Below are 24,089 nucleotides of genomic sequence, written 5' to 3'. Positions count from 1 at the left end.
AGGTCAGGTCATCACCTATGGTGCACGCACGTCTGCCCTGCATAAGATTCATGGGGGCACGAACTGTCCAGCAGCGCGGAAGATGGGAGGACCAATTAGAAAACTTTCAAAACAACTTGTTATCCACCCACTGGAAACTTGCCCACCTCCATGTTGTATTAGGGGCTCCTTATCTGAAAGGCCCAGGGAGTTCTCAGGGAGACTCCCAACAGGGTGAGCAATCAGATGCCGGCCACGGGGAGGGGTGTGGTGATGCAGGCTCAGAGAGGGGTTGGGGTGTATTGTACTGTGGACTCACTCCTTCCTCAGGGTGCAATGGATGCCACTGTCGCCTCCATGTGTTCATGGGGAAGAGGAGGTTGAGGGCTGGAGGAGCCCCACCATGGAGCCCAGAAGTTCTGCAGACACCTGCACCAGGAGGAGAGGACAGGGAGTTCCAACGGCCAAGCTGGAGCGCATCTGGCCTGACCTTGTGCCCTCTGTAGCGTGGTGAGAATTCTAAGGGGCCAGGAGGGCTCTTACCGTAGGACAGAGGTGAGTGGGAGGCTGGTCCAGTGAAGGTGATGGGTAGGACCTGTTCTCTGCCTGTCCCATGCTACTGGCTTCTTTTTGAATAAGAGTGTGTGCCTCTTCCTGTGAGCCACAGGCAGGCTGTCTGGGTGGCCTGTCCTCCTCCTCCTCACGTGCTTGGCTAGTGTGATAAACACAGGTCTGCAACCGTGGGAGACACTTTACAAAGGATGACAGCACCTGTTCCCCTCAGCCCGGGAGGTCCTCGAAGGCTGGGAGTCACAAGGAGGCTCTTGATGTCACAGCAAGGAGTCAGGAGACATGAAGACAGAGCTGTCCTTCCTCTCTGGCTGCCATGGTCAGGACACTGAGCATCCTGCCACAGGTCTGAACAAAGAGGGCACAGCTCAGTCCACTCCTGAGGAGGTGATGGAGGGTTGGGAAGGCAGGGGAAGGCAGGAGCCAGGGAAGGGAGGAGGGCATTCTGCAGACAACCAGGGGCCTGGAGGATCAAAGGCCATAAAGAGGGTTGGGGGACAGCTCCTGTGTGCAGGGCTCTCTGTCTAGTCTGGGGCTGCAGGGATGCAGATGGGAAGGTGACTGGGAGTCCCACCCCCAGGGGAAGGGTCCACTGCCCACGCAGGGGAGTCGGGGAAAGCCAGTGTTTGACTTGGAGAATGGCAGAGAAGGTACCATCTGGGAGAGGGGAAGGGCACTCCAGGACAGGCACAGGAGATGGGGCATCATCTGAGAGAGGGGAAGGGGGCTCTGGGACAGGCCCAGGAGACGGGGAACCATGAAGGCAGTGGAGGCGGGCTGTGTGGGGAGGCAGCATGTGTCTGTAGGACTCCCCTGGTGGCCGTGACTGAGACCACTCCTGCTGCCACAGGGAACAGGGTACATTATTGGGTCCAGGACCCATCTGCCCCTCAGCATGGGTCCTAGTTTGCTCCTTTCTCCTGTGTCTGCCTCATTGCCTGATGGCTTCCTCCAAGGGGGACGAAGAGTCCCAGCTGCAGCAGTTCCCATCTGAGAAGCTGAGGCACAGAAAAAACATCTTTTCCTACTGGGCTGGTGAGAGGCATGGGCAGGGCGTGGCTTGTATGCTTGTCCCTGAGTGGTCACTGTGGCCAAGGCACTGTGGTGCTTGGTTTTGGGTCTAGAAGTGGGGCTTTCCCCGTGGTCTGCAGGTAGGTCACCAAACAAGGTGTGTGGCGGGGGGAGGGGCTTCTCCCCTAAGACAGCAGGTTCTGCTTAGAGAAGGGACATGGCCGGGTCAAGGAGAAGGGTTGAGAGTCCTTAAGAAGCAGGGGTTGGAAGGTGAAATCAGAAGGAAATTTGGGGTCAGCTTGTTCTCCAAACTGAAATTTCTTCAGCTTTGGGCCTCAGAGAATGCAGGTTAGAGGCAGGATGTCAAGAGACAAAATTCCAGTTCTTTTGGTATTGTTTTACTCTGTTATTAAAACAAACGGTTGTTAAAGCAATTCAATATATGTGTGTGTATATATATATAAATTTTTTTTGGAACAGAGGTATTGGATTTTCCATCTGCCCACAGTGTGCCATGCTGCAAGAACAGGAACATGCAGTGGTGTTATTAAACGGAGGTACAAAGTTTTATTTGTCAAAGTTGTGGATGGAGGAGACTGGATGAGTGGTGGATGAGGGCACTTGAAGCCCGCCCACCTCCCCTCCCACCCACCCTGCCCTCCTGGCCTCGGCGAGGAAAGCATGGCTTCCCTGGCTGGGGTTTCACCTGCCTTTACCACAGTGGCAATGAGACACCCCTGGGATTGTCCTAGTGGAGGTGGAAAGATGCCACATTGGGTGAGTCAGTCATGGTCGTGGTGTTTGGATGGAGCTCCAGGAACCTAATGTGCAGTCAGGAAACGTCAGGAAGCCAGCCAGTGGGCCACAGGCTTGAAATGCACCACAGGCTGTCCAGAGGGCAGGCAGCACCCAACCACATGCTCTGGTTCAGTAGCTGGGGGCCCTTGCGGGTGGCTTCACGCCTTCCTCATGGGAGGGGGCCAGCCAGCGCCAGAGTGCAGCGCCCTCTTCTCTCTTCTAAACTTGTGTTTGCAGATTTTGCAAAATTTCCCCCTTTTTTGTTTTGTGAATTCTGTCTTTAAGTAATTCTGTGCCTCTCTTTCAGGCACCTGCTTACCTTCCCACTCTCTGCCACGAGTGGGAGCAGCATGAGGACCTCCCCAGATACAGCCACCCAGTCCTGGGCTCCCAGCCTCTAGAACATGAGCAATAGGTCTCTTTCCTTTATAAGTCATCCAGTCTCAGGTATTCCCTTATAGCAACAGAAAGTAGGCCAAGACAAGGTGCTTCTGAGGACACACTGTGACCTCTAGCTCTTCAGGGGCAGGCCCTGTGCAGCCTGGCTTCAGGCACAGAGGGCCTTCATCATGACAGCTTTCAGTGTCCTGTTAGTTGACTCCATTGGCATCAGGCCTACCAATGGCTAAATGGTAACTAGGTTCAGATCAATCAGGTGGTCATAGGGAGCACCCAGAAGTGGCCACACTTGCCATTTACAAGCTTCTGAGGGATGCAGAGAATACAAAGAGGCTATGGACAGCCCAACTGCAGGCCAGTCGTGGACAAGTAATTTCTGCAGCCTGTCTCCAGGGACCATGGTGAAGCGGAGCCCTGTTAGCAGACTGGTTACTATTTCACGAGGGTAGGTTTGCTGAGGTCCTTCCTCTTATGGAAGGTTCTCAGGTGTTCTCTGAAGCTCAGCACACAAGCTGGTTGCCCCTGCTTTAGCAGCCACCTGAAAACTGACGACCCGTGTGTGGAGCCCTCAGCTCCCTGCACCCATCAAGGCCCCTGTGGCTGTAGAGCAGGGGCAGCTAAAAGCCACCCTCTCCACCACTGAGGCCACGGGAGCCCTTGGTGACAATAGGGATGTCGAAGACTGGGAGGCGGCAGTTTTCCCTGGGGGTGGGTGTGAGACACAGGCAGGGCCCTCCTCCTGGGGTGGCTGCGATGGCAGTGTTTGTGACCATTTCTCTCTGCCCGCCCCCACTTGGGAATGGCTCTGTGCTAGAGCATTGTCGTGTCTGTGGACCAGAGTGGCTGTGCTGGCCTCAGGATTCTCCTGCTGCTTTCCCCTGCAGCTCACAGGGGCCATGCCCTGTCCATCTGCGTGCAGGAGTGACACTTGATGCCTGTCTGCGATGCTCATTCTCTGTCATTAGGGTCATTCTAGGCCACCGAGCAGGTCAAGAAGGCAGGAACATGCAGGCTATGGAAAAGTCCTCTGGGCAGGACAGACCTGCCCCCTGGCTCCTTGCTCCGCGTCTCTGCAGTGCTGACAGCAGGCAGTGTCCTGGCTGCACACTTGATACCATGTCTCTTTAAAACTACGTGATATGGGAGTACTTGAGCTCCTCTCAGCATTCTGTCATGGTTTACAGCAATCTCCCTTTTGTTTGGCCAAGTTTGCAGAGGGAGAGAGGAAGGGGGGCATGGAAAGAGTGAGGACCTGGGAGGAGAGATCCAACGCCTATTTAGAAACCTCTGTCATTACTTGGGAAAGGATCCATGGAATGCCAGTGGCTGATGGAGACTTGTCTTCAGGAGCCTTCCCCATTGTTTGTTTTCTGAGAGGCACCAGAACCTGCATCTGTAATTCCACCCCAGCTCCTCAGCCGGGGGCATTTTTAAACATGCAGCCTGAGGTCCACAAACACCCAACAAGGTACACCTCTGCCCCAGGGCCAGCCCAAGGTAATGTTCCCAGCTCTGTTTGGGCAGCACAAGTAAGCAAATGCACCAACATTCTTTCTGCTAAGTTCAAAGTATTGACGTGTTTTAGTCTCCATAAAACCAGGGTGGCATTTTTCTTCTTGCATCTTTTAAACCCAGAAGACCTTGAGCTACTTTTTAGGGGGTACTTGGGCTTTATGTTAACATTTATTTCACCCCTGGGAGCCATGAAAGTGCTTAGACTGGTCTTTGAGAGGAAAGACACGGCATGTCCTTAATTCAGCTGTTTTGGAGCCTACAAACTCCCAGTTCTCAGCCCGCGGTGCAGCATGAGCCTGCAGCAGCCACACCACTTGGTGGCACGTGATGCATTGTGCAGGTAGCTGCATGCAGGACACCTTCAGAGCATGCAGACCCCCAGAGCTGTGAGCACCATGCACTGTGACTTTTGGGCACTTGGAAGACTTCCTGAGTTCTGACAGAAATGTTTATAAAGTGCAGAAGTTAGACTGAAACTCAGACAGCACTTGGCATCTGCAGATTTTCTTATTCTTTATTGTTTCCTTTAAGGGACATTGTTTTATTCTCTGTACAAAGTGCAGAATATGAAAATGGGCTTTTAAGAGAGGCAGAAATAGGAGAGACTCTCAAAGTGGAGTGGTGGGGGAAGGGTGGCCAGGACTTCAGTGACGGAAGCTCTTGAAGGAGGATGAATGCAGGGTCCCCTCCCCTGGCTCTCACAGGATAGTCGGTGTCTGGGTTACCCTGTAGCCAGCAGCGAGTAGTTGCTGTGAAGTACAATATTTTACTAAGAACAGTGACTGTTGCAGTTTAAAGTCAGGGAAACACCTCTGTCATAAACTCCTGATGAGCTGAACCTACAATGTGTTGTAGGGAAGCCACTTTGGGGCTAGAAATGACTTTTGGCAGATTCTACAGATGCTGAGCTTAATTCACCTCACAAAGCACTGGCTTTGCTCCCAAGTGCACACCTGAGAGAAATGAGCACACCTGTCCCTCACAAGCTGCAGCCTGGGTCTGTGCGGCAGGTTTGTTAGTAACCGCCCAACTGGAGACAGGGCAATGGAATGTCACACAATGGCATAGAGAACAGGCGAGCCTTTCAGTTCTGGACAAGACAGAGGGGCTGAGCCTGGATTTGCCCTTCTACCTAAGAAAACAGGAAATAGACAAAACCCACACGCCACACCAATGGCTGAGAGTGGTCCTGGAGGGGTGGGAGGAGTACAGTGAGCCGCCTGGGCACGCGCCCTTGTTTGAGAAGTTTCCAGATCGGGGGTCCAGGTGGAGCTGAGCCCCCTGCCCTGAGGAGAGGGAGTTGAGAGCTGGGGATGCCTGGGTGTCTGCAGAGGGCTTCCTCGAGTGCTCACAGGCTCCTGGGGGTGGAGGACAAGACTCTCTGAATGAGTCAGAGGAGGGTGCTGGGAAGAGGGTCTGTTGAGGCCCTGGGGTGGGAAATCGCCGTCCATCCTTAGGCATTTAAGTGAGCATGAGTAGCACCTCCCAGGAGCGCACCCACTCTGACTAGGTGTGGAAACATGGGGAGTCCCACAGGCCCTGCATGCCCAACCTACCCTGGCCAGTGGGTCGGACTCTCTGGGAGGGGTGGAGATCCCCCACCCCAGGGAGTCCTTTTGCATACTGTGGTGATAGAACAGGAGAGGCCAGCTGGGAACACAAACTTTGCTTATTATTGGCTGTGCTCAAAACCACTGGGATGCACAGAGATATAGGCTGTGCCTGAGGTTCCCTCCTGACCGACGCCATCCAGACCGTTTGTGCTGGGTGCAAGTGAGTCATTTGAGTCACTTCCCTCTCTGCCCACAGGCTTGTGCCCAGGTTGGAAATCCAGCATGGCCAGGCATGGATTGACTTTAGTCTGTACCGGGTCCACTTGCCTAAGCTAAATCAGGGTCCCAGGAAAAGTAGTGGCTTCCAGCAACTCGATGAGCAGCAGCAGAGGGGGTCTCATAGAGCAGCGAGGTGCCCAAGTCTCCAGTAACTGGGGAGAACCTCAGACGCTGTGTCCTGTTGCCACTTGGCTAGTGGGCAAGCACCAGCTGCTTGGAGGCATCCTGGTTGGTCAGGGAGAGGACATTTATGACACAGCCTCCGAACACTGGCAGGATTTTGCAGTAGCCCATTGTTCCTGGGGCTGAGGGACAGCGCTGAGGATGCGGCTGCAAGCCCAGAGATGCTCGGGGAAGGGCAGGAAGATGGACACCCTGAGGGACAGACAAGGAAGGGCTGCCTCATGGCAGGGGCCACAACTGGAGTCACTGGGCATCCCAGAGCTGGACAGGGAGGTTCTGGTCCTGACCCAATGAGCAGCAGGGCCTTCAAGTTTCTGTTTTTATTGAGGAGGAGAGGACAGACAGAGCCAGTGTCCACAGCCTGGGCAACGTTCTTGATGGAGTGTTTATTCAGAGAGACAGGATGCGCATGCCCCACCGGAGGCCTGGCTTACAGCCCCACCTTATCAGCAAGCCACCATAACAGCAGCACCAACAGCCATGTGTGTCCGTGTGTACCAGTGCAGCAGCCTGCCTTCTGGTCACCTGGGTAGCAGCTGAGACCTCCCAAGTGCATCCCTTTGCACTCCCATGGCAAGGTCAGCCTTCTCAGATAAAGAATTGGACTCAAACGGAAATGTGCTCAGGGCCCAGGCAGTGAAGCAGGTTTTGTTGAATTGTGCCGAGTTCTTGCTTCCTGGCCCCACGTGCTTCCCCTCCGTCTCTGCCTGTGTACCCCGTCCTTGCGGTGCTGCTCTTGGTGGCCCTGGTGGCTCCTGCGTCCTAGTTATCTTCCTCTCCAGGAGGCAGCTGTGGTATTAGCTGCCTGTTCTGCACCAGCTGTTTATTAACATAATCCCATCATAAAAGCAATACTCCCTCCAACAAGAGATTGTAAACAAAGTCTTTCATCTCCTTACAATAGGCAGGAGAGTGGCAGCAGGGTGTCAGCGGATAGGTGTGGAGTGCCTCCCCATGCCAGGCACCATTGTAAGCCTTTGGGATTAGCAGCTCCTGTCATCCTCTCCATGACCCTTTTTGCTAGTGCATCACAGTCTTGTGTGGTGTTGGGGTTCTTCTGACAGGGTCACACCTGCAGGGACGACAATTTGTCAGTTGCCTTCCCTCCTTCCCCCCTTCCCTACCTCTACCCTCCTGGTCTTCCTTCTATTTATCGATAGGTCTTTACACTGGTGTTCTAGGTCATCCATGAAGCTGTCAGAATTCCCTGTGGTGCACTCACACAAGCATGTGGCACAATTTGGTCAATTTCATTCTGTTTCTCCTCCCTCCAGTCCCAGTCTGTTTCCGGGGATTCCCTGACCCTCTCCCTCCTTTTCCCTTTTCTGGGTGAGGTTCTGCATTTAAGAGCTCTGAAGGGAGTTTGGAGAGACTTTGTACGTACGACCATTTGGATTTACAGGAACCAAGACTCCCTGTCACCAACCTCTAGAGTTAGTGCATTTGCTGCCTCTAAGGAGCCACACTTTGCTGTGCCTGGCTCAGGCCCAGAGCTGATCAGCCTCGCAGCCTCTCCCTCGCCGTCTCTTTCCTTGATCCCATCTGAGCTGTGGGAGTCACGCGCTCATCCTCCTCCTTGGGCTCCTCATGTCTACGGTGGACTCTCAGTCTCCCTAGTTCTGGTGGCTGGTGGCTGTAGGGATACTCGCTGGGTGTCCTGCAGGGTGCCTCACTGCAGGGTGGTTCTGACTTTGTTCTTGTGCTTCCCCAGCCCTGGGGTTCCAGGGAAGGACCTCAGAGGCCGACTGCTTGGTCGTGCTGCTGAGAGCCACCAGCTCCACTGTGACCTGGCAGTTCCTTCCTGTGTTTGCTGAGTAACTGTTTCTTCCTGAAGCTGCCCCTGTCTCAGTGTATTTATCCCCTCACCCACTTGAGGTATTCGGGTCACTTCTCACTTCTGGTTATTACAACGGAAGCTTCTCTGGAATCTTCCTATGGTCTCTGTGTGGCCCTGGGCTTCCTTCTCTCAGGGGCCATTGCGGGAGGTTGGATTGCAGATGTGATAACTTAGAGCCACCGTGGCGCAGCCTCCTGTCCAAGCCCTTCAGTGGTCAGAAGAAGACTCAAGATTTGGGTGTGAGAACTAGAGCCTTAGTTCTTCAGACCACCATGCTCTGTGCTTTTTAATCACACAGCCATAGTAACAGCAATACCTTCCTCGACTGAGCATTTATCATACATGAACTAATGGGAAGTTCTGCACTTCATCAGCCTTAACATCCCCGCCTCCCTGTGTGAGGGAGTGTCTGTCGAGACCCTTCATTAACAGATGATTAATTTCCCCAGGATCAGACTGATGTGTGGGGGTTACAGCCAAGGCCCAGGGTCACTGCAACTGCCCTCCCAGAAGGGAGGGAAGGAAGGCTTTGTCCTTGGCCATGAGGTATTGACCAGGAGCACAAAGGTGGCCGTCCCCAGCTCCATGAGGAGATCTCAGTGGTGAGACCTGGGACCACAGGACATTTGGATGGGGCACCCCCTGGGAAGCAGAGTCCCTGTGTTCCTGTCTGTGACCTGGGAAAGCACGGCGTGTGGATAATTTGTTTTCCTGAAATTCCAGGAGGATTTTGGGGCCTTGAAGTGTCTCACAAGCCCCGAGGATGGGGAGACGTTGATTTTGTATTTGTTCTAAGCATGAAGTTTCTTCAGTCCACGCAACAGGAATCGTCTCTGGTTCTCTTAAGAAATAAAAGAAGTAATTGGAAGGACACGAGGTGGTTCTGAAAATCGACAGGACTGGAGGAGAAGCCTCAGAAGAGGAAGCTCTAGGGACCCAGGTGCAAGAAGCTACCCCAGATTTTCTCGTGATGATTGTTGCCAGAGGAACCCGCAGACCTGCCCACTCGCTTGTGCTTCTCAGGCTGCTTGAGCTTCTGCCCTCAATTAAGTGTGTCCACATTTATCTCCCAGGAGCTACTTACAGCTTCACCCAGTTTCCATTTAGAGTTCGAAAACACGTGCTATTCCCAGATCAAGGGCATCTTTTTTCCCACCGACTGTGAACAGGTGGATAAGGACTTTCTAGCAAGGGGCCCTCCTTCCACATCTACAATCTTCTGACCTTGCCCCTCCCAGTGATGGTGGGTAATTACAGTATTGGGAATGTCCATGCCCCAGGAATGGGAGGGAAATGAAAAGTTCCTGTAGAAACAATCAAGAATGTGGAGAGAGGGTCTACAGAATGGGAGAAAATCTTTGCCACCTGCACCTCAGATAGAGCATTAATCTTCAGGATATATAAAGAACTCAAAAAACTTAACACCAAGAAACCCAAATAACCCAATCAAGAAATGGGCAAAGGAACTAAACAGACACTTCACAGAAGAAGAAATATGAATGGTCAACAAATATATGAAAAAATATTCAACATCTCTAACAATTAGAGAAATGCAAATTAAAACTGCACTGAGATTTCATCTCACTCCAGTCAGAATGGCAATTATCAAGAATACAAGCAACAATAAATGTTGGTGAAGATGTATAAAAAGGTACATTCGTACATTGCTGGTGGGACTGCAAATTGGTGCACCCACTCTGGAAAGCAGTATGGAGATTCCTCAGAAAACTTGGAATGGAACCACCATTTGACCCAACTTCTCAGTATATACCTAAAGAACTTAGCATACTACACTGACACAGCCACATCAATAGTGGCTCAATTCACAATAGCTAAGCTATAGAACAAATCTAGGTGCCCTTCAACAGATGAATGGATAAAGAAAAGTGGTAGATACATGATGGAATATTACTTGGTTATAAAGAAGAATGAAATTATGGCATCTGCCAGTAAATGGATGGAGCTGGAGAGTATCATGCTAAGTGAAATAAGCCAATCCCCCAAAACCAAAGGCCAAATGTTCTCTCTGAAATGTGGATGCTAATTCATAATAAGGCGGGGAGGGAAGAATAGAAATTCATTGGGTTAGACAAAGGGGAATGAAGGGAAGGGAAGGGGAGTGGAACTAGAAAAGTCAGTAGAATGAGTCAGACATAACTTCCCTATGCTCACATATGAGTCCACAACCAGTGAAATTCCACATCATGTACAGCCCCAAGAGTGGGATCCTAAGTAGAATAAGTCATACTCCATGTATGTGTAATGTGTCACAATACATTCTATATTGTGTCTATCTTAAAAAAAAACAACAAAAATTTCCTGCAGACCTAGTGCAGACTCGCTCCCTTGCCATATGCACTAACCCGGGCTGAGGCCCTCCTCACTTCTGCAGGGCGATCGCTCTTGCACACCAGGTCCAAGTCCATTTCCTCCTCAATGGAGCGAGTGTGGGATCCAGGGATTACGTGAGCTTCAGTCCTGGATTATGACATAAGACCTCTGGTGATGAAGGGCACCCCCTCTCCTACCTCATGCCACAGTCAGAAGGAAATGTTCAGGATGTAAATGTAGCTCTCAGTCCTTTGGCTTTCAAGCCCCTCTCCCCACCCATGGCTGAGCCAAGAGAGTCTGAGGCTGCCCCTGACACTTGGAGGCTCCTTCCCTGAGGCCACTGCCCTGCTGGCTCCACCCCTTCCATGCTCTGTCCTCAAGACATGGTGATCTTCCCATCAAGGAAAGGCTGGTTTTCCCTAGAAGTCCTGCAAGTCACACTCCCTCTCAGCTGCGGGCAAAGGCTGTCTGGAGACATCAGCACCCCTGTGAGCTCCAGGTAGTGGTCTCTCCACCAGTTTCCATGAATATTGTCACCAAGTGCTTCTCAGGAGGGGAGGAAAAAGTCATATTGCATTAGGTTTTGTGTCTGCTCACTGAGGTGTTAATAGTTGAACGGACCTGTAATGAGGAAAATGGACACATTGGTTCTCAAAATATTGCTCTAGTGCAGAAATTGTATTTTGTCGTGATAGATACTTGTAATAATTAGGGGGTGGTGGCTAGCTGCCTCCTCTTTGTCACCCTGGTGTTTCCTGAAGGCTTGTTTGCTTGGGCTCTTGTTTAATCAAAGCTGAAGTCGTGATCCCCTCCCCATCCTTGGGAGGAATGAGTGAGGGTGAGAAGACCTGGTTTGGAAGAAGAGCTAACGTTAATTATACACTTAATATATTTCAAGAGTTTTTTCTAAGTCCTCATGTGAGATTTAATTTTTTTTCTTTTTAGTTGTAAATTAACACAATACCTTTATTTTTTTTATGTGGTGCCAAGGATTGCATCCAGTGCCTCACGTGTGCTAGGTGAGCACTCTACCACTGAGCCACAACCCCAGCTCCATGAATTTTATTTTTAACAAAATCTACATAGTAGCCCTCCTAATGAAATAAGTATTTGCTTCTATTTTCCAAATAAGTAAAGCCTTCTTTAAGTCTTTAGCCAATGTTTTGTAGTTTTCTGTGTGGCACATTTCTCACCTGCTTGGTTAAATCTATCCCTTTCTGATGCTATTGTAAATGGTGTAGTGTTTAATTTCCTTTGGGATATTTCATTTTACCAGGTAGAAATGGATTTTTGTATGTTGGATTCTGCAACTTTACTGAATTTATTAGTCATAACAAATTTTTTGAATGGCACGTTTAGGATCTATACATAAGATCATGTCATCTGCCAAGAAAGACTGCTTTAGTTCTTCCTATCCAATTTGGATGTCTTTTTTTTTTCTTTACTAATCACCTTGGCTAGGGCTTCAAGGACTATGTTGAATAGAAGTGGTAAGGGTGGGTGGCGAGAATGGGTATACTTGCTTTGTTCTGGAACTTAGGGGAAAACTTTGTCCTCCACCCGTGTGTTTGCTTGGGCTTTTCCTCTATCAGCCTCAATATGTTCAGGTAAATTCCTTCTATACATATTTTTATGTGTGTGTGTGTGTGGGGGGGGTGGGTACAAGAGATTGACCTCAGGGGCAATCAACCACTGAGACATCTCCCCAGCCCTATTTTGTATTTTTACAGACAGGGTCTCAGTTCTGCTAAGGCTGGCTTTGAACTTGCAATCCTCTTTCCTCAGCCTCCTGAGCCATTGGGATTAAAGGCAAGTGCCAGCATACCCAGCAATACATTTTGCTAAAATTTTTTTTTCATGAAATGTGTTGATTTTTGTCAAATATATTTCCTGCCTTTTTTGGGGTGATTGTGTGATGTTATCCTCATTGTTAACATGGCTTATCACATTAACTGATAGCTCAAACGTTTTTTCAACCCAGGGGTGGCCTCACAAAAGAAATCTGCGAGAGTTGCCTCTTTGGTTCTTCGAAGGCATTTGAGACGTACCGTGTCAACACTTACTAACATGTCTGCAGTTACCAGTGGAGCCCTTTGGTCCTATGATTGTCTTTGTTGGGACGTTTTTGATTACCCACCCAATTTTCTTATTCTCTATTGGTCTGTTCAGAATTTTAGAAACACCTCCGCCCCTGCGTTCTTATTTTCTGCCAATAACCAGCCCACCCCAGCACAGGCAGTGCAAGGCGTTACGAAGGGGGTCCTGTGGGCCGTGCAGTTGGCCAGCAACTTCCCCCACCCCAGAGGCCCATCCCTGTTACTCTTTGAAAGAATTCCCCACGCAAAGACACTTCGCCGGGAGAATTCCAATTTTATTGCAAAAAGCTGTGTGCTTATATAGAACTAAGGGGGAGATGGTAGGGCTTAGATAAATGGCAGGCAACCCGTTTATTGGCAAGTTCTTTCAGATATCAGCTCCGGAGCCCAGGAATTAGTTCTCATTGGGGCTAAGGTTCCCCGCCAGCGAGATTTGAAATTGGCGCCGGCGGGAGAGTTCACACGGGCGGGAACTTTTCGCGCCACTGCAGAAAAGAAGAAGGTAGGAAGAAGAGGTGCTTAGGCGCCATGTTGGGGTTTTTTTCTCTGGGGTATGGCTGCCATTTATACTTTTCCCAACACTCTCCACCTGCTGTTCTTCCCACAACCCCGCAGAGAGAGCCTCGTTACCAACTGTGCACTATGCACCCTCAGATGCCAGATGGATATTTACTTATTTAAAAGAGAGAGCCGGCCTGGTGTGACAGACTACAATTGTTTTCCCATGGTGCCTCGGCACAAGGCCCCCAGCAGTGACAGATTGGAGCCTCTCATGGTGCACATCTTGAAGAGTCACCAGGATGTGGGCTGACTGAAGGGTCAGGGCGAAGGAGCCACAGTGAACCTGGTTTCCAGTTCTTTCCTGGTCTCCGTTCATTTTGTGTCTGCTGTTCTGTGGTAGGCAGATGAGGGTGTCCTGAGGTGTCCACATCCTGGCCCCCGAGCGCTGTGAATGCTGCCTCCCACCACGGAAGGGGCTTTGCTGATGTGGCTAAGCAAGACTGTTGAGACGGGGTCACCCTGGGTTAGCTGTGTGACCCAGGGTCATCATGAGGTCCCTACAAAGGGGAGCCTCAGAGCTAGAGAGATGTGATGAAGGGGAGGGAGGGCTGGTAGCTGCTGTGTGCCTGGCTTTGAAGGTGGGGGGGGAAGAAACTGGCAAGTCCCATCCCAGACTTGGCGAGGCTGCATTCCTTCCAGAGGCTGTGAGACAAGAGTGTTTGCTGCCCCGGCAGCTCCTGAGGGCCGGCTGCCTTCCTTGACTCCTGGCCAGGGAAGTCCTTGCTTGTAGGCAGATTCTGGACCCTGCGGTAATTGCTGAAAGTTGCTTTGCCGTCTCACCCCAGGCTCTGCCTGCACATGGCTGGTACTTCTACTGCTCTTCTGCCCTGCAGGCCTCAGGTGTCTGAGCCAACACCATTTCCCTGTAATGGAAAATAACTGGGTACTCTTCCTTGGACTCTGGGCTGAGCTGGAGCCCTGTGATGTTTCCTGTGCGCCACCTTCTCAGCTCCACTCAGGAACCTTGCCTCAGCCTTGAGCAGGGGGTAAGGCAGATCCCCACTCCTAGGGGGTCTGTGTCTTCTGTCTCTGGGGGTCTATGGCGTGGCATCCTCCCCAGATTCCAGCACGCCTACCTCTGCCTCGCCTACTTCCCAGACCCTCATCAGAACCCAGAACCGCCCGCCACCCAGTGGGATAAGGGAGGTAAAGAGGTTATTTGGATTAATATACTTTTTTCCTCAAATTTCTCCCATTATCTTGTTTATGTGACTTTGGAAAGTTTAATTTTCTTTAAACACAAAAGTCAGGAGGATACTCTTGTTTTTCTCTTTCCATCAGTCCTATATTCCCAGGAACAATGAACAGTGCTACTCCAGGTGCTTCCTAAATGTGGAGAAACATCACAGGGCCAAGTTTAATATGTGGGCTCATATTCCAAAAAAATCATTCCATCACATATGTCATATTTTAAGATCACATTTAAAGATCTTGATATGAAGATTATATATGTATATATATATATATATATATATATATATGTATTTGTGTGTGTGTGTGTGTGTGTGTGTGTGTGTGTGTGTGGTGGTGGTGCTGAGGATTGAACCCAGGGCCCTGTGCATGCAAGATATATTTTAAGACGACTCTAGGAGAAGTGTAAGGAAGCTGGTGAATCAATTGGGTTGAGCTCTTATAACTTGCTGCTCCTGGTGTGTCCTGCCATTGTGTCATCCTTGGTGACTTCATCATCATTCACAGAGTGTAAGATTATGTCTTGGTTCGTTTGCTGTAACAGATACTGCAGGTTGTGGGAGTTATAAACAAGGGAAGCTAATTTGCCCCAGGATTCTGGAGGCTGGGAGAGGACATTTCCATGGCATCGTAATCTGGTGGAAGGGCAAGCTACTTCATATCAACAGGAGGAGGACAGGAGCCAGAGAACTCATGCAAGAGAGCCCTCACTTTTATATCAAAGCCACTCTGTGGTGACTAACCGGTGCCGGAGACGGCAGCATTAATTCCTATGAATCCCTAATGCCCTCTTGAAGTTCCGACCTCCCGTACCATCGCAGCACAGCATGATATCAGCATGCATTTGGGAGGGAACATTCAAGCCACCACAGATTCTGTGCCTAAATGAGACCGCATTTCCAGCCTATTGCTGTCACCCTGTCCATTCATCCAAATCAGAACTAAGGAAAGCTGACAGGGGCTAGCCAGCGGCCACATCTAATCCAGTCCCACCTTCCTGGAATCCATTTTTGCTCTTGGATACAGCTTCTTTTTTATTAAGTAAATTTCTCTTCATTCTCCCATCCTTTAATGTCAGCAATGCCCCCCCCATTAGTTTCTCTGAGACTCTTATCTTTAAATACCATCCCTACCATGATGCCTCTAATGTATGTCTCCCACTCGTCTCCCTCCGACTCTTGAGTCAAAGATCCAATTTCTTCTTGAGCCTGTCTTCTGCCAGAAGTATGAAAGGTCCCTCAAGTAGAACACATCCAAAGTCTACCCTGTGCATCTGTGACACTCCTTATTGCCACAGGCCAAAATCTTTGGAATTGTCCTTGACTTCTCTCTTTTCATTATGGCCCACAAGTCTGTCAGGAACTCACATCAGATCCACTTCAGTGCACCAGAATCTGGTCACTTCTCAAGACATCGCTACCACCTGGTCCTTCTGCCACCGCAACTCCTGCCTGAATTCCAAACAGCCTTGGACCTGTTTCTGCATTGCTTCCCTTTCTCTATGGGAATGTGAGCACCCTAAGGACAGAATGGGATTTTCCCCTTTTGAGTCCTCAGTGTCTAGAGCAACAGTGACATGTCTCAGGAGCTGAAAGTTTTTATCAGTGAGTGAATGAATGGAGCTTTTAAGTAGCCTATTTTAGAGGTTTTTTTTTCCTTCTTCTAAGAATTAATAGGAATGAGGTTGCTTATATTTACTTTCCAAATCGCAGGCCTAGCAAGTCAGTGTGGTTTGTGTGTTTTGGACCAACAGCATCTGACACTGTGTCTCTGACAGCAGAAGGTTGGGAAGACTGACAGAAAATTCTGGGGACAGGGCCATGCGGGTGACGAATTTACACCACAACCTTTTCCCAATGACATACAGAGAAGAGGGAACCCAGGACGTGCTCTACAAAGAGCTTTCCAGTTGCAGGACAGTCTAGTCCCCCAAGGTTTTGCCTGTCACAGGGGACAGCACAGTATGCTCAATCAAAAATACACTGTTCCCTTGAAAGTCACTGTCATCATAAAACACTATTTTAGAACACAGGTGCCACCTCTTATTTTTAGCTCTTGGTTTTGGATAAGGAAGCAACAAGAGATTTATGTGCCTGTCAAACCAGGACAAGATAAAGCACACTCTCCTGGTGCCTCATATATTTTCCTCATATATTTTTAGTTATATATTTTGCTCATGTGCCAGTGATATCTCCTTCTTTTGGTGTCTGTCTTCTCATTCTCTTTTGATTCTTATTAATGAGGGAGAGACAAGATGTTATTGCTATGGGCAAGACTTAATGAAATTAAAAAATGAAGGAGAACGTCATTTTGTACTTTTCCTTCTCCCACAATCTCAGAATGTAGTCTATTTGGGCTGGGATGTCACTCTGTGGCGGAACAACACGTGCCTAGCTGTGCAGACCCTGGGTTCTATCCCCAGTACTGCCAAATAAATAAATGAATCATGGAGTCTATTTATGGCAGCTGTGGAGATAGGACACCCATTCTTTGCACACACTCAGATCTTTTAACACTTGTGTAGTTCAGAAGAAATGGCCTGTGGTATTCATTGCTGACCAGTGCCAATGATTTAAGATCAGTCAGAGTTGATGGATACCTGACTCCCAGGCTCTCGGCAGCTAAATGTTCGATTTGCATTTTGCTTGAACTTTCAATAGCTGTAAAAAATTTCAGCACCCACAGGATAAATTGGGCTTTGAATTTATGTTTTTGTTGCTATGGTAATTTATATTGGCACCATTTTAATACCCTCATCAAACTTGGGCCTTTTGCCACAATGTGACCCTGCCTGCATTTAATGACAGACCTTCAGGACAACTTGAAAATCCACTTGATTTTTTTTCTCCCAAAAAAAATTAAAGTAGAAATAAACCATCTCAAACCTAAGATGAGTGAATATTTGAACTATGAGAACGGACATTACCTGAACATGATTTTACGGTTGGCACGGTTACTCTGTAGATGCTACAAGGCATTGATTAGCTGCAGTGGAAATACCTTTGCATGGAGCCTGGGCCTTGCCTCACTTTCAAGAAGCGATGGGAGACATCCTTGCTAATTATTAGGACATGTTGCAAAAGGATGTTTTGGCAGGCTTTAATGATGGATTTATAACAACTGACCACTAGACCATGGGGCCTTAGTTTTTTGTCATGGATATTTTTATTTAAAGGTGTGGCTATTACACACAGAATCTGAGCCCAAAAGATTGCCTATGGAGTCACCTGGGAATAGTGTTATTCTTGGCCACGTGATTAAGTTATATGTATTCCCATATATTATTGTTTTTTAAAACCCAGATTCACTGTGTTAATACTCTGTCAGTATTGTCTGGTGTGGTGTTCTGTTCACTAAGATGAGTGGCATAATTTAGAGTTGTCATTATTTCAACTCTATTGTAAAGCAGATGCTTTTCTTGCAGCAAAGGGAGAAGCATTTACATCACTGAGGAAAACCTTGGCCAACGTGGAGTTGAGGTGAATTTCGGAGCTGGAGGGCTGTCAGCCCTGTTGCACGCCATGAGCCCAGGCTTCTCGTTCCCACCCAGGGCTGAATGACAGGGTCTCTGTTTATGTTGAGTGGAGCCAAGAAGCGGCTGCTGACATGGTGCATGGACAGATGAGGTCTTTGGAGATACAAATCACCATTGCACTCTCCTTTTCCCGCTGTTGGATTCTTCTGCTCCTCCACATGTAGAGCTCTGCCTTGGGCTGCCCTTGGTCCCCTGACACTTCCATCCCCCCAGGTCCCGGCCCTGGGAGACACTGCTTGTTGCTGGACATGTTTCCTGGCAACTGAGCTCAGCTCTTCTTAGCACAGAGTAGGTTCTAAGTCAACATTTTGAATGGGACTCTAAGTCTCTTGGGGTTTTGAGGAATAAATAGGACATAATGGTGTTAAAATTTTGTTTTGTTTTGTTTTGTTTGAGTCCTGGAGATTGGACCTTGCAAATGCCACATTCCCCACTGGGATCTGCCTCCAGCCCTAATATTTCTCTAATTTTATGATTAGATGTGGGTTTAACATCTTTTGTTCATGAGATATTGTGAACAGATATGGCAGGAGAATAATCAATGCTTGTCATCTTGTCTTAAAGTCATCAAAATGGTTATTTCCATACACATCAAATTATTTCAATTTCTGAGTGTAAGAGAAGCATAACTATCAACCCAGCAAATCTTCTGTTGCCCCCTTCCATGAAGAATATGTGAAAAATAAGCACACATTCCTAAAAGCGACGACTGGCCCCTTCCCTTCTGTGTGTGATGCCATGTCTAGATGACTGGCTGGCGGTCAGGCTGGGGATAAACCATCCTGTCAGGTGTCTGGCTGGGGACTCAAGTGACTGCACCCCCGTGGATTAGTGTAGAGCTTCATTGGCCCCGATCATGACCCGCGCTCATCGGGGGTTTCATGACGCCCCTCCACAGGTAGCAACGTTGGGGGACAGGGGCTGTGTATTTGCCCTGCTCTATTTTGTGGGTGGGAGGATACTGGGAAGTGACCTCTGGTGTGCCTTGCCTCTGCACCATGCCTCCAGTCCTTTTAAATTTTTTATTTTGAGACAGGGTCTTGCTAACTTGCTGAGGCTGGCCTCAAACTTGCAATCCTCCTGCCTCAGCCCCTGATTGCTGAGAATACAGGCTGTAGGCATGTGCCATTGTGCCCAGCTGTGCTGTTCTAGCTCTAGCTATTTGCCTCTGAGGCCTGGTAGTCTGTGCACGGTCCCCGACCTCCTGCTTTGCTGATTGCTGCTGTGCAGTAATCCCCGCCTGGTGTTGAGGTGATTAGATCAAAGTGAACACTTCGGCTAGAGTTGGGCCAGGCCCTAGCTCTTTCCTGGAATATGACTGAGGACTCAGATTTTCTGTCCAGCCTCTGTTGGATGGTCACAAATAAAAGTGTGACAAAGTCTGGGTTGGGATGGCCATGATTGGGTCAGAGTCACCAGCTCAGAGAGAGCACATCTGCACAGAAAGGAAAGAACAGGGACTGGAGCCAGTGAGAAGCGGAGCGCAGAGACCAGGAGCCACAGAAACTGGAGGAGCTGTCCTGATCACTGTGAGCACCACTTTCTGAACCCTGGCTGTGTGATGTTGAGTTGCCCTTTAAGTTTTAGAGTGTGTGGTCCACTCGTGTGTCTTCCAGGTGAGTCCCCTACTTGCCTCAGAAGGCCAAGCAAAGTTTGTTCCTCGCCAACAAAACATGTCACCAAGTCATGAACTTCCCAGGTGCCCTCTTTAGCACGAGTCCCCCCCCAGTACGTCCAGTGGGTTCCTTCTGCAGGTGTTGGTCCGTCTGCTTTGAAATCTGGTTCTATGGGATCCTGTTGCCAGAGACCCTCAATCCGCAGGGACTGAATGCTTTCTGCTCAGTTGGCTGCGGATGACTGGGCACGCTAGTTAAAATGTTGACCTGATCATCTGGTGAGCTCTCTTGCACACTGATGAGAGAGCTGCATGTAAAATAGGACATATGTTGACCAGAACACAGTCTGCTTCATAATTGGGTTAATTGGGTAAAAATTCACATAGGATAAAATGCCACATATGTACTTGGCATTCATTTAACGATAGCACACTTCATTATTTTATAGACCTTGCTTCATACATGCTGCAATATGATTACCCAGCTTGGTTTCCATCTCCACCATTAAGTGAATTACATGTCCTCGGCAAGGTAAGTCACTGAACCCGTGTCTCAAGGTAAGTCACTTAACCCGTGTTTCTTGATCTGTAAAATGGGACTACATCCACCTCATAGCACTTTGTCATCATTCATTTGCAGTTAAATGAGTTTCTATGTTTAAAGCAAGTTAAGACCTGTGTGGCACAAGGCACTTTATAACCTCATAATTATTGACTATTATTATTGTTACATTAAACACACATGACTAACAAGTGGCAGATTTAAATAACCAGTTCCAAGGACTCTCATGTACATTAATTCCTTGCAGTGTAAAATATTTTATTATGATGGTGATTTCAGCTATAGGGGTCCAAACTCATGTTATGGTTGGAGATATGGAAGTTCAGAAAAATGAAGAGATTGCTCACAGTTATAGATAGTAGATATCAGAGGACTTCAAGTTCTGTTATTCAGTCTCCTAGTGACATGTTGATTCTGCTTCACCACATGTGTGTGTTGGAAGGACACCAGTTTATTTTTTAATAACTATAAAAATGGAGGAGACTATTATGTGAACATTTCAGTTAACTTTAATCAACTGAAATGCTCAGAGAACAGCATGTTCTAGTGAACTAAAAATTAACTAGGCAGAAAAGTCTTCAATTATTAGTCCTTAATGAGGCAAAGTTGAAGTTAGATGAGTCCATTTCTTGTAGAAGGCAATTTATCACAATTTGCACTCTGCCTGACACCGTGATCATCATATTCAAAGCTCCACTTCTCATCCCACAGACTGGCAGAGGGACGAAGGAGAGCAGAGGTGAAATTGCCATGTTCTGACCCCTCTGTTCCCCAAGTCCCCGTCTCTCCAAGTCACCTTGTCATCCTCTGTACCTTCACATGCCGCTGCCTCTCAAAGTGGGTTCATGGTTCTGGTTGGTCAAGGTGTCCTCTATTTGCTTTTGAGGCTCCGGGCTACATCACACTGGGTCTGTCCATACTCGGCATGAAGTGAGTTGTGCAGGGGTCTGCCCTGCCCTCCAGCCTGCTGATCATGTGGGGAGCAGAGAAACAGAGATTTAAAAAAGAATTCAATATTCTTGGGTCCCCATCTTTCCATCATCAGTATTTTCCAGTGCAGGATGGAGGATGCACTGAGGGCTGTGCTGAAGGAGCGGGGAGCTAGAGGCCCCGAGCAGGTGCACAGGAGTCGGTCAGGCAGGAGAGCAGGAGGAAGAGTTTAGAACTCGGCACCATTTTCACTGAAACCCTTGGGCAGTGCCACGTGGTCCCACTGTGTGCTCTCCGTTTTGCAGCTCAGTTGTTTCCCTGTTTTGCGCTTGGGAGTCTCAGAGCCGATGGAGAGGAGGGCCTGGCGATCCTCCTCACGTTGGGAGCCCTGTGAATAGCTGGTGGAAAGCCACTGTGTGGGGAGCGAACTGTGCCCACCTCCTCTTGCCAGGGATGCTCTCACCCAGCCTCTTCTTGGGGACCCTCAGTCTCTGCAGCTGGGTTCTGGGTAGAGCCGGTGCCAGGCCCCTGCAGCAGCCCAGGAGGCAGCCTTGACCTTAGAGCCCTCGGGCGGAGATGCGAGGTGTTCCAGGTCAGGTGCGCCCGAGCCTGTGTCCACCTGGCAGCCCCCAGGAGTACGGAGCACAGCGGCCATCGGCCTGGTCTCCACCAGGACAGCCCGATGCTCGCAGTTGGCTTCCAGGTTCCTGGTGGTCACACCACTCATGCTTGGCCCAGTGTGGTCCGCGACGCTGCCTGTGGGTCCACATGGGTCTGTGTGGTCCACAGGCGTGGTGGCCCTCGTGTGTCCGTGTCCTTCGGTCTCCACCTGCTCCACTCCTAGGGGGCTCAGGCCTGGAATTGAAGACATCCTGCCCCTGTCTCCCTGAAGTCCTGCTGGGTCCCCTGAGGGTCTGGCACTGCCTGGGTGCAATGGCGTCTGTGGCCAGGACAAAGGAACCACCCAGCTGACGCCTCCCCAGCTCCTGTCACAGGCTGCACTCACAATGGGAGGGCACCAAGGGCGGGGTGGGGCAAGGTGGGCCCCCTGTGCAGGCACAGAGCAGGCCAGGGGCCAGTTGGCAGGCCACCCAGCAAGCAGGGCCAGCCTGCAGGGTGGCAGGACCAGGCACCCTTTGGAAGAGTCCCAGAAGGGTTATTAAGATATTTGAACCTTCTTTGAAAATTTCCCTTTGAGAGCGAACGGTTACCATCTTTCCTGGCAGCAGGCCACTGGGCTGAGCTGCCGTCTTAGTTGGCTGCAGACTTGGAGAGGGGATTGTAGATAACAGGACCAATTTTTAAGAATTTGTTATTTTCAAGTAACTCTTGACTGATCCTCCTTCCCCATTCTTATTCCCTTATGGCGACATTTAACTAGTCAGCCACCCAGAGTGTTTCCAGTTTTGAGGGGAGCATTGGAATAGAATTAAAAACCAAGTTTTCTTAAGCTGATAACCTCACCACACAGGCTGTCATGGAAGAAAGCATTTGTATTAATGAATATGTGCTCCGCCACTGGGGTGCACCCCGCAGGCCACCCATGAAGGTGCTGTGAAGACAGATCTCTGCATAGCAGGGGAGACTACGTGCTCTGCATACGTGGACTAGATACCTGGTCCCCAAATGAGAGGGCACAAGGCTACCATCTGTCATCCATAGCTCATCCTGAGTTCACCAGGTACTGGGGGGCAGGCAACATCTCTGTTGCGACTTGGCTTTATCTACAGAAGCAGCTCACTGATTGATATCTTTGTCACAGAGGATGGCTTTGCAGTTTAAAGACAGGCACTTGGGGGAGCTAAGCTGTCCATCCTACAGAAATAGGGAGGCCTGGCATTATCCTTCCAAGTCTACTTTCCAAAGAGGTGGCTCCCAGGACCTTCAGGAAGACATTCCCAAGTCATAAAGATGATGAGGAGCCTGTTGAGTCTTCAGAAGGTTGTGTGTGCATTTCAGAGAGAGGAGGAAGTACTTTAAATCCCCCAGTTTTCTAACATAAATGCTTTGAGAATTAAGGGAGGCAAATCTCCTCCCTTATTTTCGACATAGAGCACTAAGCCTCTTATTTTTAGTTTGTATTTATCTTTTCCAGGGACAGCAGACGGTGAGCTGGAAGAGCCCCCTTCTCTGCATTACAAATCCATCTCAAATCCAACCACATACGGTTTGATTTTTAACTTGAATGGAGACACCCAAGGTAAAGCTTCACCCAATTCTAGTTGTAGAAAACTGTTTCACATTAATGTTTTCTTGGGCTGATGTTCTTAGCAGGTGTGTTTCAAGTGCAGAATGTGCTGCAGGAGCTGAGGGTAAGATTGTAAGGGAGAGAGGCTGTGGGGGCCTGGGGGAGCTCAGTCTCCACAGCGCTGACCTCCGAGCCACATGCATAGTTTGTTACACATTAAAAGCAGAACAGAAACTAGTTTTAGTAATGTATTTTATTTGACCCATTTATCTAAACCATTTTCATTTCTACGTGTTTTACCATAAAAATGACCAATAAGGGCTGGGGCTCAGCAGTAGTGCACTGGGTTTGATCCTCAGCACCACATATACATAAATAATGAATGAATAAGTAAAGGTCTATCAATAACTTAAAATATTTTTTAAAAATCACTAAAAATATATTCAAATTATTATTTTTCTCTTTTTTACTAAATCCTGGAGGTCCAGTGTATATATTTACACATGCTCCCCTCTCAGTTTGAACTAGATCATTTCACATGCTTCGTAGCTCCCTGTGGCTGATGGTGACCTTACTGTGTGAGGACAGCATGGACCTGCAGGGTGAGACAGATGACAAACGAGAAAACAAAGAAATCCTAGTTCAATTTAGATGAGGGCCAGTGCTCGCCAACACCCAATAAATCAAGACGAGTTGTCTTAAGAACAATACTGAGAAAACGCCCTGAAGGGTTGTATTTGGACAGAACTCTGAGGGGAGGTCACCAGCTCTGGAGGGCTCTCCTTACACAGGCCAGAGACCTTCTCCACAACCTTGTGAGTTGTTGGACAGCCTGACAAAGAGACGGGGCCCTTCTCCGGTTCCTCGACACCGTGAGGTCCTGCAACCATTGTTTCAGAGTTTAAAATTCTCCCAACCTGAGGAAGTGAAAGGAGGTCTCATCTACCAGTAGGTCC

The 24,089-nt window shown here is 49.1% G+C and overlaps 1 long non-coding RNA gene across 1 annotated transcript in view; it reads left to right on the top strand.

Moving 5' to 3' along the window:
* Positions 1-303: 303 nt before the first annotated feature.
* The window catches only part of LOC114082036 (uncharacterized), a 29,724-nt gene continuing 5,938 nt past the window's right edge, over positions 304-24,089 (top strand). The window contains exons 1-3 of the long non-coding RNA XR_011706811.1: positions 304-534; positions 19,903-19,985; positions 23,041-23,145. This is a non-coding gene — a long non-coding RNA (uncharacterized lncRNA). The remainder of the gene's footprint in view (positions 535-19,902; positions 19,986-23,040; positions 23,146-24,089) is intronic.

This window comes from Marmota flaviventris, chromosome 1 (genome assembly GCF_047511675.1).
Source record: "Marmota flaviventris isolate mMarFla1 chromosome 1, mMarFla1.hap1, whole genome shotgun sequence".
In the NCBI taxonomy this organism is placed as follows: Eukaryota; Metazoa; Chordata; class Mammalia; order Rodentia; family Sciuridae; genus Marmota; species Marmota flaviventris.
This window is presented reverse-complemented; position numbering and strand designations above follow the sequence as displayed.